General features: G+C 38.4%; 1 pseudogene; it reads right to left on the bottom strand.

Annotated features, from left to right (window-relative positions):
- Positions 1-1844: 1844 nt before the first annotated feature.
- Positions 1845-6203, bottom strand: LOC149261248 (putative potassium transporter 12 pseudogene; annotated as a pseudogene).
- Positions 6204-16839: the final 10636 nt, after the last annotated feature.

The following is a 16839-nucleotide window of genomic DNA, read 5'->3' as shown; positions in this document are numbered from 1 at the left end:
GTACTTTCTTACGAGCAAAGCCCTCTCCATTCCTTCAAGCAAGAGTGGTCTAATTGGAAAAACAATAAATCATGCCATCTCAATTTTTTCATAATGTAATACCTGGCACCAGATATCTTTGGTTTATGCCTTCTAAAAGCTTGGATACCTCATCAATTTTTCCCTTAGAGAAACATTGTTTTACAGAAAGGCCATATGTCAAAAAGTCAGTTTCACAACCTCTCCTAATTATTTTGTCTTCTAATTGTAATGCTTTTTCCACTTCACTCGCCTAAAATAGAGGAGACATTACTTCTGTTTATACTTTACCATGTATAGATAATTTACAATCTATCACTTCCTCAAGAACTTTTGATGCCTCAATTTTTTTTCCTGCCTTCCCAAGATGATGCATGCCATAGATAAAACTTGCATAGCTTAGCACAACATGTTCCCTAAGCATTGATTTAGTATCTGGACAACAGCTTCAACTTTCTTTGATTTGCAACAAGCTTTGATGAGTGAAGAGTACAGAGCATATGTGGGTGAGAGACCATTTCTAATCATTATCTCTTGTTGAGTCACTGCCTCGTCCGCCATACCCAACTTTCATATGCCGCCAATGGATTTCCTATAGAAAACTATATCGGGATTTAAAATTTTTCATCTCCATTAGATACTTCGTTGCATGGTCCACTCTACCAGCATTTCACAAAGCCTTGATCAATGCATTCAAATGAATTGTCCACTCCGAGGAAGGATTGTCCCTGATTTTAATATATCGTGTGACAGACCATTTGTGACAGGCAGGTGGAAAACTTTTCTCGCAATTGACTAAGCGACGTCATGCGAGCCATACTTGAGATGGAAACCCTCATCAGAAACATATCCTTGGCTCTTTTCCGAACAAATGAAGAGTCAATGAGGTTTTGTGTGATCACTTCTGCTATCGTATTGGGTTACCATTAGAAGTGATAATTGGATTCTCATTGAGTGAGTTGTTCTTATTTCTCGATTTGAGAGGGTTTGTTTGGAGGGAAAAATGAAATAGGATGTACAAGAATAGTGAGGGGAAATATGCAGAGGAAGAGGATCGAGAACACTGCCAGTAGGGAGGCTACTTTTTAAAAATGTAGGTGGATTGTGAAGAAAGCTTACGAGCTCTCGGTGCTCTGCACTACAAAAGTTGAACTTGTGATTTTCTCCGTAGCAGGAAAGCTCTATGAATTGTCTTTTAGTGAAAATCCTACTATTTTGATTCTAATAATCATGGTTTTGCAAACCTCATGAGATTCTTACTAATAACCTCGGTGGTGCAAGCCCTAGTAAGATTTGTACTAGTAAACTCAATGTTGAAAAGCCTAGTGTAAAACCTCCATCAACAACATAATCAATACATGATGTCAAAAAAATGGAGAAGCATCCAAAGTTATTGAGTGATGGTGTAATGAATGAGGTAGCTGAAGTAATATATGTTAGTTATAGGAGGAAACATGCAATGTCATCTTCCTCTCATTTTCATGGATATAATGTAATATAACTTTCCTATGTAGAAAACATGGCTTATCTTAGGCTTAACTAGGCATATAAAATACCACCTATCACCTTCATTGAAAAAATGGTGTCTATGTTCATAAATATCAGTGATTAATTGTAGGAATGGCTATTATTTTCTATCAAACAAAATAAAGGACTAAGTAATGAATATCTTGGTCAACAACAGAACTTACGATTATTAACTTAACATTAAAATTCACTTCAACTCCATCACCTTCAAGGAAATCTTTGTTATCCATCACCATATTGATGTTGTGCCTTGGTCCTTGAAAAACATTCAACATGTCTGATTCATGGAAACCTTCAAGTCAGATAGTATATGTCATGCTAACTTGCAAGAGATTGGTGTGAGGTACACTGAGGTTTGCAGGGCCTACCCTGCAGTTTGCCCTCATGAAAGCATAGAAGTAGATTATAACCAGTTTCTTAAGAAACCATGAATCCTTTCTAGCCTTGACATCTTCGTGACCAACAAGATATACAACTCCTGATTCTTTAGCTTCACGCAGAGATGAAAGATCATACTCAAGACTTGTATCTTCATCTGCAGACATAACACTTGTGGGTAGTCCTAATGATGTGCTAGCTCCAGATAGACGCCTTGATGGGGCACCATATTGTGTGTGTCTCTGGTCTGCCATCAGGGGTGTTCTAAGGGAGTCAGTGAAACCATTTGAAGGTCCTGCTCCTTTAGAATCGACTGATTCATCGTCCGAGTCTACATTGATACTCTCATTCTCAAGGGCAAGTTCTAAAGCCTCCTTTCGAAGAAACTTATCAAGGCTTTCAATAAGTAATTGTTCAAAGGCCTCATAATGTTCCTTGTGAATGTCTTTGTACCCATATCTAGCCACACATCGAAACATGTTATAGTCCCTTGGACAAATTCTCCTAAAGAGAAAAAGCTCATCTTGTGGCACAATAGGAACTGGTACATACTTTATACAAACAAATATGATGATCGAATGTATTGCTGGAAGGCTTGTTAAAAACTGCCTAAAAACTGCAAGTACTCCACGAACAAGTTCACTATAAACTAACCCAATTCCTGGGACTCGGATTGTCCCAAGTTTGGATCCTAATTCTAACATCAAATCCATTGACACCTTTTTCCTCACTTCCCTTTGATACTTCAGAACACTTCCATAGTTCCAAATGTACATCACAAGAAGGAAGCAGGTGGCAAAAACCATTTATCCAACCATTTTCCCCCACTTTCATCAAAACTGCAGAAAAATAAGTTAGTTCAATTGATCCAAATAGAATAGGAAAGCCAATCGCAAGGAATATATTTTTTTTCCATATAAGAATCATGAGAAGAGTCACTAGGCTTGTAGTAACCATCATCATCCCTACCTCTGCAATGCCATATGCATTTGATATCTAGGTCGTGCTCCTAAAACAGGCACATACCAAGACACACATTATCATTAGGAACCAGTTGATGACAGGAATGTAGATCTGACCCATGAACCATCGGGATGTGTGAATTATTTTCAATCTGGGAAAGCATCCTAGGGCCATGGACATTTTAATAGATGAAATTGTTGCCGAGATCATTGCCTGGCTTGCAATCATGGCAACAACAGTAACTATTGTTATAACATGATTAGTTTTGATAATTTAAATTTTTTGATATAATAGGTTTTAGTAGTTTAGAAATAATAAATGGGTCTGCAAGAGTAAATGCACCCTCAAAATGTAAATTTAAGTTTCATTAGCTAGTTGATTTAGTTAATCATGTATTTAAACATGATTAAATTAAGTAATAAAGTAAATTGAAACATGGTTTACAAACTGCTGAGAATGACTTTTCAAAACTTGAAAGAGGTTTTTGTTGACAAGGTCCTCATGTACAAAAACCTCTCTCAGTTTTCTAACATCTATTATGGATTGGGAGATGTAAATGCATCTTTGAAGGAATGTTTTCCAGAAATTTCCTGTTTTAGCCCCCTTTTTGCAAAGGATAGTGTGACTAAACAAAGATGAATATCTAGGAGCTGGAAGAGGTTTGGTTCATAAGATTCCCAAATACAAAAACCTATCTCACTTTTGACACAGGTGTCAGGGGTTGGTATATACACTCTCATCATGTTTAGTCTTTTTTTCCAATTGTGCAATGTCCTATTTAAGCCACCTTTTTGAAGAAACGCTTGTGGATAATCAGAGATGATTCTTGAGAAACTGAAGGAGGTTTGTGTTCCTAATATGCTAACTTACAATAGCTGACTTCAGATTTTACATAGCTATTACATAATCAGATATACAAGTACATCTTCACAGCCTATTTTTCAGACTGTGTAAATTCCTTTTTAGATACCTTTTTTCAAAAAGTATTTTGAATAGTTGGAGCCTAATTTTGGGAAACTGAAAGTGGTTTATCTCAATAACATATTCATCTAAAATAAACTCTCTCTATTTTAACAGAAATATCTCAGATTGAGATATAAAAAGGTATAAATGGACCCTAAATCTTGCAGAATTGCTAGAGCAGAATGCACAAAGAAAGGATGCAGTTAGTGACTGGAATGCCTCATCATCAATTAAGATTTGCTATCAAATTCAAATTTCTCTTATTTGTCACCATAAATCCATAAAATTAGTTCCAAATAGATTCATAAGTTTTGAATTTCCTTTATTTAAGTTATATTAATGTAAAATAGTTTGAGATATTTGTAACTAATCTTGATATTTTTTCAAGATATTTTAGTTTAGAATTTGTATAAATACTTCATCAATTTAAGCAATTGATGTTGGCTTTTGATGTCAAGACTCTTCACTTTGTAATAAGGCTTCTGTTGTAGTTTTTCTAATGAAAGCCTAACGGCTCTAGTTTTGATAGAATTTTGTGCTTCAAGTATGTTTTCCCAGTTTTTCATATCTTATTTTGACACATGTTAAAAGTGTTTATAGGAAGGTTTGCAAAATCATAACCTTTAGAAAGAGATTAGCTTATTGGATTGTTTGTCCAAGATAACTCCTCTTTTATTGGTTTTTTCTTTATGCCTTCTGATAGTCTTTAAAAGAGATTATCTTATTGGACTATTTATCTGAAATAGCTCTTCTTAGAATTGGTTTCAGTTTGGCCTTCTTGAATACTTTGAATACGTTTTGTTGGGTTGTATAAATTTTCTACAGGCATCCAAATTTCCCTAGTTGTTAAGTAGTCAGTTTTACTGCTCAATTATTAGGAATCCCCTTACATTCTTCTACCATAATTCTTGAAAAAACTAAGTCATTCTGTCAGGCTGGAAGTTGACACTTTCAAAAGGGACCCTATGAGAGAGGCCTTTAATCATGATTAGGTATTGTAATTGATCACCAACCACCCCCAATTAAAACCATAAATCTGGAAATTGTGCTTCAAAGGCTTTTGTTCAGTGACACATAAATAGAGTTAAACAAAGCCTTGTAACAACTGAGGGAGCCCCCTTTGGTTCAAGGGCCAGGTTGAACCTAAAGGCTGGTTGAGTTGGTTTCTTGGCATAGTTTTTGCAACCAAGCACTGCCTACAGGAAACAGGTACAACATTTGCCACCATTGCCAGGGAACAAACCCAGGTCATCCGCGTGACAGGCGGGAATACTCACCACTATACTACTGGCCAGATAAAACCATATGGAATTGAAGCATAGAATACCTTCCCACCATAGAGGGATGCTTCAAAAGATATGCAGCTTGATCCATGTAAGCCAATAGTATGCATGGGAATACTACACATGTGAAGGCTATCTCGATGGATCTTACTGAGAAGTGACCAAAATCAGCAAACATAGCTTCAACTCCTGTTATGCACAACACGCAACCTCCTAGGGACATCCATGCTTTGATAGTGTTCCTCTTGAACAAGTAATAGATATAAACCGGGTTGAATGCCCTTAAAACTATCACATCATGTGAAATAATATTATAAAGTCCAGTAGAACCAAGAGAGAAAAACCATATCATGAGTGACGGAGCAAATGTCATGCCTACTTTGCTTGTACCAAACTGTTTTATTCTCAACAAGATCACTAGGAATGTGATTGAGACAATGACCAATGTGTCTTTCGTAAAGCTAGATATTTCATCTTGCACGCTACTCACAGCAGACATGATTGATATTGTAGGTGTAAGTATGCCATCCCCAATTACCATGGAAGTACCCATGAGAACCAAGAGTAGCAGTAGGGTCTTCAATTTTGTACTTTTCTGAAGGCTTTCTTTGATTCTTAATGATCTTTCCAATTTCAGGGTGGGGAACTTGAGCTTGAAACTAGAAATTTTTTCATCTGATGGTTGCTGGTTGGGTTGAAGATTGACCTTTGCATATATGAAAATCAAAGAGTACAAGGAAAATTCCCCCCTTCACCATTGTCATTGGCTTTGAGCACAATGAACACATAGTTAGCCAAAGGGATGAGGGCTATTATGTACATCACTAAAGCTAATGCACCCAAAACATCTTCCTTTCCTTTGGTACGAGTTGGGATGAATACACTGGTGAAAGCATACAAGGGGTTGGTACCCATATAACCATAGACCACTCCAAGTGTTTGGAATTCCAAGCCGAGCGTCCTTCCTAATGAAAGGTCCTTATCATGGCCCTTGTGAACACCAGGCACCTCCATGGCCTCCACATCAAAGGAATCCACTCTCTTGGTCTTTAGAACGAGCCTGCGCCTCATTTTGTGTCAAGTCTAATCATCGTCAACAAGCCACCTTGGGGATTCCCCTTCCATTTCACTGCCTTCAACACACCTGGACTATGATGACAAAAAAGACATTAACCCCTCACTAATCCCATACCTGTCTTTCTCATCCATCCCAAACATTGATATGATAATGGTGCTGAGAATGAAAAGAATGATACGCAAAAGAGAAATCAATAAAAGCTTAGGAGAATCCCCACAACTGTTTATAAAAAAAGCACAAGTTTATCATCCAAAGAAGCAATTTCTATATTCAAAGACGACAATCCTCAATCTCATAATTTTATCATCCACAGAAACAAATCCTGCATTCAAATCCCATAATCCAGCAAAAGAAAGAGCTCAATCTCTTCGACCCACATCGTAACATCGCATCCCACATCTAGATTTCCATTGAAATCTTGAAAATCCTCATACCCAAATGATTTTTTCCAATGATTTCTATGAATACGTTACCATCCTTTGATCAAAGCGGTTTTCTTATCTCATCAAAAAAATTCTCTGAGGTCACGTTAATACCAATAAAATTATACAGAGCGATAACTCGTAGTTATGAAACAAAATCGACACACTCGAATCTCAGCTGAAGCAATATATGTTATAAAGATGATAAGCTCGTGGAAGATGTTCATTGTACTTTTGTTGGATTATTGAATATTAAATCATAAATAGTTTAAATTGATTTAGGTGATAATGGCTTCATCGTAGACCATGTTAAAACATTAATACTTAGTCATAGATAAAATTTTAACCTTTTTTATATAGCATTAATTGTGTAACAATTTACAGTGTTAATTGTTTATCTATTTATAAATTAATAAAATATAAACTATTTATAAATTAATAAAATACAAGTGGTGGCTTTAGGTTCCAGGAAATATCTGCAAATAAATTAGCTCCTCTACGAGTATGTTTATTTTTTAAGTTAGATTACAAATACAAAATTTAAAAGTATATAACATTTGTTTTATGAATTTTTCCTATAAATTTTGTTAATTTTTAATTTTTATTTTGTAAGTTAGATTAGAAATACAAAATTTTTAAAGTATATAACATTTGTTTTATGAATTTTTCCTACAATTTTTTTTTTTTTTATTGTCTACATAATTTCGATTATTTTTCTATGTTCTCTCCATGTGATTTTTTCTCACTAGTTAACAAACATGGTACTAAAAACTCACAATCATGGGATAATGTGTTCTATCATATCTCAAACTATTCCCTCGACGTAAACACTCTTAAAATTATCATTTTAATGGTATTAAAAACTCACAATGGTGGGATAGTGTGTGCTACCATATCTCAAACTATTCCCTATCTTGAATCAATTTCCAGACACCTTTTTTAGCAAGAGCTTTACAGAGCCAAATGATATTTTTTAAGCCCCATCATCACATTCGCTTGGGAATGGCTATGGAAGACCATGCTGTAAGTGCAAATGAGTGACGATCATTGATCCAGGTGTATATTCGTGGCCACCCGCCAATTCCACTTATAGCCCCACCATTGTTTCTTTCCGTTTTTTAGTTTCCTTATTTGTAGGACCATTTACTATTTTTGGCAGTTTTTTGGGTCCTGGACTTCTGGAGCCGTTTTGAGGCCATAAACTATGTTTTTTGGGAAAACTGGGAGCAACATGGGTCCATGGACCGATGTTTTTCTTCCCAAAGTTGTAGTCCTCAGATAGATCTTTCTAATGAGGTATTTTGCATCAAACTAAGATCGTATTACAAAGTTATGATCTCGGGAAGTTGATGTACCACTTTACCCAAAACGAGGCCCATAGTTTGGCACTTCATCTCCTAGGGTTAGGGTTTTGGATGTTTATGGTTTTCCATTGTTTCTCAATAATAGATAGGCCTTCGAGCCTCATTACAAGACAGTTCTGAGGCGTGTAGCCGCCACATCTCTCCTCAGAGATAAGCTACCATCACTTGAGTTAATTTATTTCCATTTCTGTTTGTAAGAAAATTTAGTATCTTACATTAATGGAATAAAGTATTATTTCTACTGTATCTCTTTATTTATGGTTATCTCTATAATTTGTTGCGTTCCTATTTAAATCCAGATCAGTGGTATTAGAGCGGTCTGCTCTTTCTCTGTTTTTCTTTGCATGTCCCCAACGAGGTCGAGATATAAGGAGTTAGGGCTTGAACTGGTTGAACCTTTGCAAGACCAGCCTCGCAAATCCCGATGGCCACCCATGGCAGATGGTAAGAAAGACGAGGGGGCAGGACATCCTATCAAACTCTTGCTCGAAGAGGCCCTCGAGTGACAAAGGAATGCGATGATGGACAACTTTGTCCAGGTCCTTCAGCGTCTACCCAGGGGTGACACATCTACTTCTAGCAGCTACTCTTGAAGTGCCACACCCTTTAAGTTACAAGTTAACTTTGACATTCCCATATTTGAGGGTCAGATAGATGCATATATTGTAGATAAATGGTTAAATTTGTTAGAAGGGTATTTTTTTGTTCATGATTTTTCTGGCCAGGAAAAGATTACTTTCTCTCTTCTCAAAGTTTCCCCCCACGTCAAGGATTGGTGGGAAACCTACTACGATCATAAGGATGAAAGTACGGCCGCACTTTTTTCAGCTGCACCCACTTGGAATTCATTCTGGAATGCCATCAAGGAGTAGTACTACCCTGTCAAAATCTATGAGGATAAATACATAAAGTGGACCATGTTGTGGCTGGGAAGGGACCAAGATGTGCGGAAGTTTACCAATATTTTTCATACCCTTTGTACAAAGTTGAGTATCAAGAATTATGAGATGCATTTGTTACTCAAGTACCATGGTTTCCTACATAGATACATCCAGGATGAGATGGAGTCCTTGGACATCTCCTTGCTTGGCACAGCATACAAATATGTTGTCAAGATCGAGTAGAAGTTTAAACAGAAGAAGTGAGACTTTGGATCTGCATATCCAAAGCAAGGGAAAGGTGCCCCCAAACTGCTGAAAGAAGGACAAATCCAAGGTGGGGTGGCCCAGGACAACCCACCAAAGCCGCAAGAAAAGAACAACACCGTGAAGCCGAAGAAGGACATGGGAAAGTGGTGTGAGTTCCATAACAGCTCCACTCATAACACAAGTGAGTGTCGGGCCAAGCAGTCACTGGTGGCTGAGCTAAAGTATTTGGAATTAGATGCATTTTTAGACTCTGAGCTAGAACCCGATAAGGGGAATGACAAAGGGAAGAAGATCATCGATGCAGAGACCAATGCCACCATTGCCACCACAAAGATAGATAAGGAGGAAACCAAAGATCCAGAGGAGGAGGAGTGCCTCTTCCACTCCCAGATGTGGGTAAAGGGCTCCCCGCTATAGTTCATTGTCGACATCGAGAGCCAAAAGAACCTCATTTCGGCAGAGGTCGTGAAGCAGTTCGGCTTACCGACCACAAAACATCCACAATCGTACACCATCGGGTGCCTTCACCAAGGACAAGATCTTCGCGTGAGCCAGCAGTGTCACCTTCCATACAACATCACACCCTTCACGGATGAGGCATTGTGTGACGTTGTTCCCCTTGATGTTTCTGATGTATTATTAGGCCAACCATAATTGTGGAAGCAACATGCTATATATGAGTCAAGGCCTCGTGTTGTTATTGTTACATTAGGAAATACGTTGTACAGGATACCGGAGGTAGCACTGCTAACCGCCATCTCTCTAGTTACTGCAAAACAATGCAGTAAGATCATTTCAAACACTGGGAAATTTGTTTTCCTGGTGATACGCCCTCAAGAAAAAAAGAAGACGATGGCCACGACCTCCAGACAGGGCCCCTCCACATGACAACTACAAATGGACAAGGCCATGGAGGAGTACGAGCACATCTTCACCTCCCCCACAAGGGTTCCTCTGCACTGTCAGGTCAAGCACTCCATCGATATGACCCCAAGTGCGTTGCTTCCCAATGGAGCAATCTATCGGTGATTTGTTCTAGAGAATGATGAAATCAAGAGGCAGATTCATGAGCTACTTCAAAAAGGTCACATCCAACCGAGTTCATCACCATGTGGGTGCCCGATCGTGTTGGTACAAAAGAAGGATGGGACTTGGAGACTCTATATTGACTATCAAGCACTGAACAAGATCATTGTCTGGAATAGGTACCTGATCCCACAGATCGATGACCTTCTTGACCAACTAAAAAGCTCAAAATATTTCAGCAAGATCGATCTGAAGTCAGTATATCACCAGGTACCAATCGAACCCTTCGATGTGTGGAAGACTACCTTCAAAGCCAAGGAGGGCCTTTTCGAATGGTTGGTTATGACTTTCAGGATGGCGAATGCTCTTGTAACCTTCATGAGGATAATGGATGACATATTGCTACCATTCACCAACTAATTTGTAGTGGTATACTTGGATGACATCATGATCATCAGCGAGAGTTGGGAAGAGCACCTCCACCACATCCAACAAGTTATCCAAACACTACGACAACACAAGTTATGTACCAATTTGGAGAAATGCACTTTTGGCATGACCCAAGTTCAGTATCTGGGATACATTATTGATGATATGGGGTGCGTGTGGATCCAGCCAAGATCCAAGTCATTCGGGATTGGCTATCTCCAACCACTCTTATAAAGCTCCATAGCTTTCTAGGTCCTGCCAACTTCTACCACAGGTTCGTGTTGCGATTTTCTCATATCACTTGACCCTTGAGTTAAGTCACCAAGGGAGGAGCGAAAGAAAAATTATTTTGGTTTGAATCTCAGCAAAAGGCATTCACAGAGTTGAAACATCACCTCTGCTCGGCACCAATGCTTGCATTACCAAACTTGCAACAATAATTTGAGATCGAGACAAATGCCTCTAACTATGCTATTGGGGTAGTCCCTACTCAAAATGGAAATCCAGTGGCATATCACAGTGAGACACTTCCAGCCACAGTATGAAAGCATCCCACTTATGACAAAGTGATGTATTCCATTGTGCATGATTGTTGATAATGGAAGCATTACATTTTGGGGAAGGAAACGGTCATCCACATAGATCACCGGCCTGTGCAGTTCATACAGATAAAACGGAAGTTGCATAACTATTTCCATCAAAAGTGGTCCACATACCTGCAACAGTTCCATTTGAATATCAAGTATAATAAAGGCAGCACCAATAATGTTGCAGATTGCCTCAGTCGACCACCGATCATGGCGTTAACCACCGTGCTCAACTCTTGTTGGCACAAGACCTCTGATTGGCCACTTATCTACAAAACTGACCTAGATGTTAGAGAATTATATATTACAGAGCAATGGAACACATAAAATATTGCAGAATTATAAACACATAAAACGCATAAAACAAGAGAGACACATATATACATGGTTCAACCAGTTTGTGCTACGTCCACGGAGAAACAACCACTACTTATTTTAATATTATCCAACAAACTAAAGAGATACAACCTACAACAAATCTACTGTAATTCCATCTTCGCTCTAAATCTCCTCTCTCTTCCTCACTCAGAATACAGATATACATAGACATAATACAATTCCCTCATATATACCAAGGGATTGCCTTCTAGGGAAAAAAACCTAAATTAATCATAAATTCTACCGTCAGATCTCCGCCGAATGAACAACCCAGATTGACTACGAAATTACAACATTTTACAAGGAAATTTTACATCTATTCTTATCTTTGGGGGTGTTGCCCCCGATCCCCCAGCCAGGGGGGGTCTCCCAAAGGTCGTTGTCGGCCCCCCAGACCCCCCCCCCCCCCCCCGCAGCGAATATTTTACGAGCAGCGTTGTCGCCCCATTACGAACTGGGGTCCAATGTAGTGATACCTTTGAATGCAAAAGATAATCAGGCTCCACACCCAACAATCTCCCACTTGGAGACTAATTATAGCAACTCCATCGCTGCTTCATTTGCTGGACAATGAATCCACTTTGGAGATGGCTATTTCGCATCTTCTTCATCATACTTGAAGATCAATTGAAACTGAGAAAATTCTCAGTTTCTCCCCAGTTACAACTTTTGTTAACATATCCGTAGGATTCTGGCTAGTGTGTATCTTTTCCAGCTTCAACTGTCCATCTTCCAACACTAACCGTATGAAATGGTACTTGAGCTATATATGTTTAGTCTTGGAATGAAATGCAGAGTTCTTTGCAAGATGTATGGCACTCTGGCTGTCACTATATAACTTGCCCAACTCCTGCTTCTTACCCAATTCATGCAGAAACCTTTGTAACCAAATCATTGATTTACTAGCCTATGTAGCAGCAACATACGCTGCTTCTGTTGTTGAGAGTGCAACAACACTTTGCAGTTTTAAGACCCAACTAACAGTTGTTCCACCTACAGTAAACACATACCCTGTTGTGCTTCTCTTGTTATCTCTATCACTCGCCATATCCGCATCAACATATCCCTGTAGAGTAATGTTTGAACCACCAAAGCATAATGCTTGATTTTTGGTACCTCTCAAATACCTGAGAATCCACTTCACTCCCATCCAATGTTCTTTTCCTGGATTTTTCATGTACCTGCTTACAACTCCCACTGCATGTGCAATATCAGGCCTTGTGCAGACCATTGCATACATTAAGCTTCCAACAACTGATGCATATGGAACTTTAGACATATGAGCCATTTCTTCCTGAGTCTTGGGACACTCCTCCTTACTTAACTTGAAATGGCTAGCCAAAGGTATACTAACTCATTTTGCATTCTGCATATTAAACCTTTTCAACACCTTTTCTATGTACTCACTTTGAGACAATGTTAATTTGCGATTCTTCCTGTCTCTAGTTATTCTCATACCAAGGATTTATTTTGCAGCACCCAAATCCTTCATTTCAAATGAGTTTGCCAATTTTATTTTGAGCACATATATTTCCTACATGTTAGAATCTGCAACAAGCATGTCATTTACATATAATAACAATATAATATAGCTGCCATCATTTTGCCTTTGGAGATAAACACAATGATCAAAGTGACATCTAGTATAACCTTGTTCAGACATAAACTTGTCAAATTTTAGATACCACTGCCTTGGAGCCTGTTTTAAGCCATCCAAGCTCTTGTTCAACCTGCACACTAGTTTCTCCTTCCCTTTTACCTCATATCCTTGTGGCTACTGCATATATATCTCTTCCTCCAAATCCCCATGGAGAAAGGTTGTCTTTACATCTAACTGCTCAAGATGAAAATCTTCAACTACTACTAAACTTAAAATAGTTCTGATTGAAGTCATTTTAGCAACAGGAGAAAATATCTCATCAAAGTCTATAACCCTTTTCTGTGCAAACCCTTTCACCACAAGTCTAGCTTTATAGCTTTTTCTACCTCCATCTTCTTCCTTCAACTTGTAAACCCATTTATTTTGTAATGTTGTTTTACCTTTAGGAAAACTGACTAAGTCCCAAGTCTGGTTATGTGCTAAAGAGTCCATCTCTTCTTTCATGGCTTGCTCCCACTTCTTCATGGTTTCTACCTGCACTGCTTCTTCATAACATTCTGGTTCACCAGAATCAGTCAACAATACATAATATAATGAAGGATAGTATCGTTCAGGTGGTATAATTATCCTGGTATATCTTCTAACACCACTTTCAGGTGCTTGAGGTGCTTGTTTTTTTTGTGGTTATTTTTCTGGCTATTGATCATTATGATTCATAGGCACCATCACTTTTCCTGTGATCTCATCAAGCACTGTGTATTCTCTATTTTCTTTTTCCCGTTTCTTTTCCTGCAGCTGATCCTTATACAAAACCTTTTTATTGAATATGACATCTCTGCTCCTAATGATTTTGTGTTTTTCATAATCATAAAAGCAATAACCAAAATCATTAACACCATATCCAATAAAGGTACATTTCTTTTATTTTGCCTCAAGCTGTGTTCTATTTTCTTTATTAATGTGGACAAAGGCTTCACAACCAAAAGTCTTTAAAAAAAAATAGTTTACCTTTTTACCTATCCATGCCTCCTCTGGAATACCACCATCCAAGGAACTTGAAGGCCCTTTGTTTATTATATAAACATCAGTATCTACAACATCTGTCCAAAATTTTAAAGGCAATCTTACATGCAATCTCATGCACCTTGCACGCTCCATGATTTTCCTGTTCATCCTTTCTCTCACACCATTTTATTGTGGTGTTCCTGGAACTGTCTTCTCTCTATGAATTCCATTCTCTAAACAGTACATATCAAACTCTTTGCTGCAATATTCACCTCCATTGTCTGATCTAAGACACTTCAACCTTTTTCCTGTCTCATTTTCAACCAAAGCTTTCCAAGTCTTGAAAGTATCAAATACATCAGATTTATTTTGAATACAATAAATCTAGGTTTTTTTGGTTTCATCATCAATAAAAGTAACATAATAATGAGAGCCACCAAGAGATGATAACTAAGCAGGTCCCCATACATCTGTATGCACAAGCTCTAATTTTTCACTCTTCTTTTCTTTCCCAACTCTAAGGAATCTTACTCTCTTCTGTTTTCCATAAACACAATTCTCACAGAATTTTAAATCAACATGCTTCAAACCTGGCAACAAATTTCTTGAGTGAAGAATCTGCATCCCCTTCTCACTCATGTGCCTCCAGCCTATGATGCCACAATACCGTATCTTCTCCTGTAGAGGTTAAAGCATTAACAAAATTATAAATACCATTGCATAAATACAATGTACCAACCTTTCCTCCTTTTGCTATTACCAGGGATCCTTTAGTGACCTTCCAGGTTTTATCTGTGAAAGTAGTTATGCAACCTTCACCTCCCAATTGCCTTGTTGAAATCAAATTTTTCTTCAGATCTGGAACATGTCTTTCCTCCTTCAATAGCCACTTATTTCCATTTTGTTGGTTTATGAAAATTGTACCCATTCCAATGATTTTACAGGGTTTATCATCACCTAATCAAACTTATCCAAAATCTCCTTGAACATAATCATAAAATGTTTCCTATCAGGTGTGGCATGGAATGAGGCCCCTGAAACTACCACCCAGGCATCAATAATATTTTCTAATGAAAGAATCAAAGCATCTTGCAACACATCACCCATTACATTCGCTTCATGGTTATTTTCTTACTGCACATCTTCTTTTCCCTTTCGAGACTCGCAGTATTTCTTCAATTGTCCTTTCTTCCCGCATTTCCAGCACACTATCCCCGATCTAGACTTGGATCTGCCTTTTCTTGACTTACTGTGATATCCAGGGCTCTTTCTTCTTTCCATTTTTCTTCCCCTAGCCTCTACAGTCAAAGCATTACCTGATGTCTCACCGGAGCTTTTCCGTCGCATTTCCTCGCTAAGGATTGCACCGAAAACATTATCAAATTTTTAAGTACTAGATCCAGAGATAGAGTTGCTAATGGCCATAACTAAACCATTCTAACTTTATGGCAATGAGCACAGAAATAACAAATCCATCAATAGTTACCCCTACAAAACTTAACTGACTAGTAACTGTATTAAACTCATTTAAATGATTAGAAATAGATCCACCTTCTGACATCTTCATATTAAATAAACGCTTCATAAGAAATACCTTATTTGAGGCCAAGGGTTTTTCATATAGTTTGGCCAATTTCAACATTAAACCCTTTGTTGTCGTTTCCTTTGGAATATTAAACGCTACTGACACCGCTAGGCACAACCGTATTGTTCCAAGTGCTTTTCTGTTGAGAATATCCTATTCTATGTCTTTCATACTCGTCAACTTCTTTGTCTTTCCGCTCAATGGTTGGTACAGATCTCTCTGGTACAAATAATCTTCCATCTTCATCTTCCACAGTTGGTAGTTTTGGCCGTTAAAATTTTCGACCCTAAACCTACCATCTTCCACCATTGCTCCCACTCGAACTAGGAACCCTTCTCTCCTGCGAGTTTATCATCCAGAAAGAGCTTCAGCTCTGATACCAGTTGTTATAGAATTATATATTACAGAGCAATGGAACACATAAAATATTGCAGAAATATAAACACAAAAAACGCATAAAACAAGAGAGACACAAATATGTGTGGTTCACCCAGTTTGGGCTACATCCACGGAGAAACAACCAGTCCTTCTTTTTATATTATCCAACAAATTGAAGAGATACAACCTACAGCAAATCCGTTGTAATTCCATCTTCGCTCTCAATCTCCTCCCTCTTCCTCACTCAGAATACAGATATACATAGACGCAATACAATTCCCTCATATATAGCGAGGGGTTACCTTCTAGGGAAAAATACCCTAAATTAAACATAACTTCTACTGTCAGATCACCGCCTAATGAACGGCCCAGATTAACTACAAAATTACAACATTTTACGAGGAGCTTTTACATCTATTCTTAGCTTCAGGGGTTCTGCTCCCAATCCCCCCGCTAGGGGGGGCTCCAGAGGTCGCAATCACCCCCCCTAGACCCCCCTGCAGTGAATATTTTACGGGCGGCGTTGCTGCCCCATTACGAACTGGGGTCCAATGCAGCGATACCTTTGAATACAAAAGATAATCAGGCTCCATACCCAACACTAGAATTTAGCCACACATACCAGACACTCTTGTAGGGTCAGCATGTTCCAGATTTTCACCTCCAGGATGCCCTCTTATGCCACCTAGGTCACCTTTGTGTTCCTT

The sequence above is a fragment of the Pinus tabuliformis genome, chromosome 6 (assembly GCF_031772625.1).
Source record: "Pinus tabuliformis cultivar Carrire ecotype Pingquan chromosome 6, CPIR1, whole genome shotgun sequence".
Lineage (NCBI taxonomy): Eukaryota > Viridiplantae > Streptophyta > Pinopsida > Pinales > Pinaceae > Pinus > Pinus tabuliformis.
This window is presented reverse-complemented; position numbering and strand designations above follow the sequence as displayed.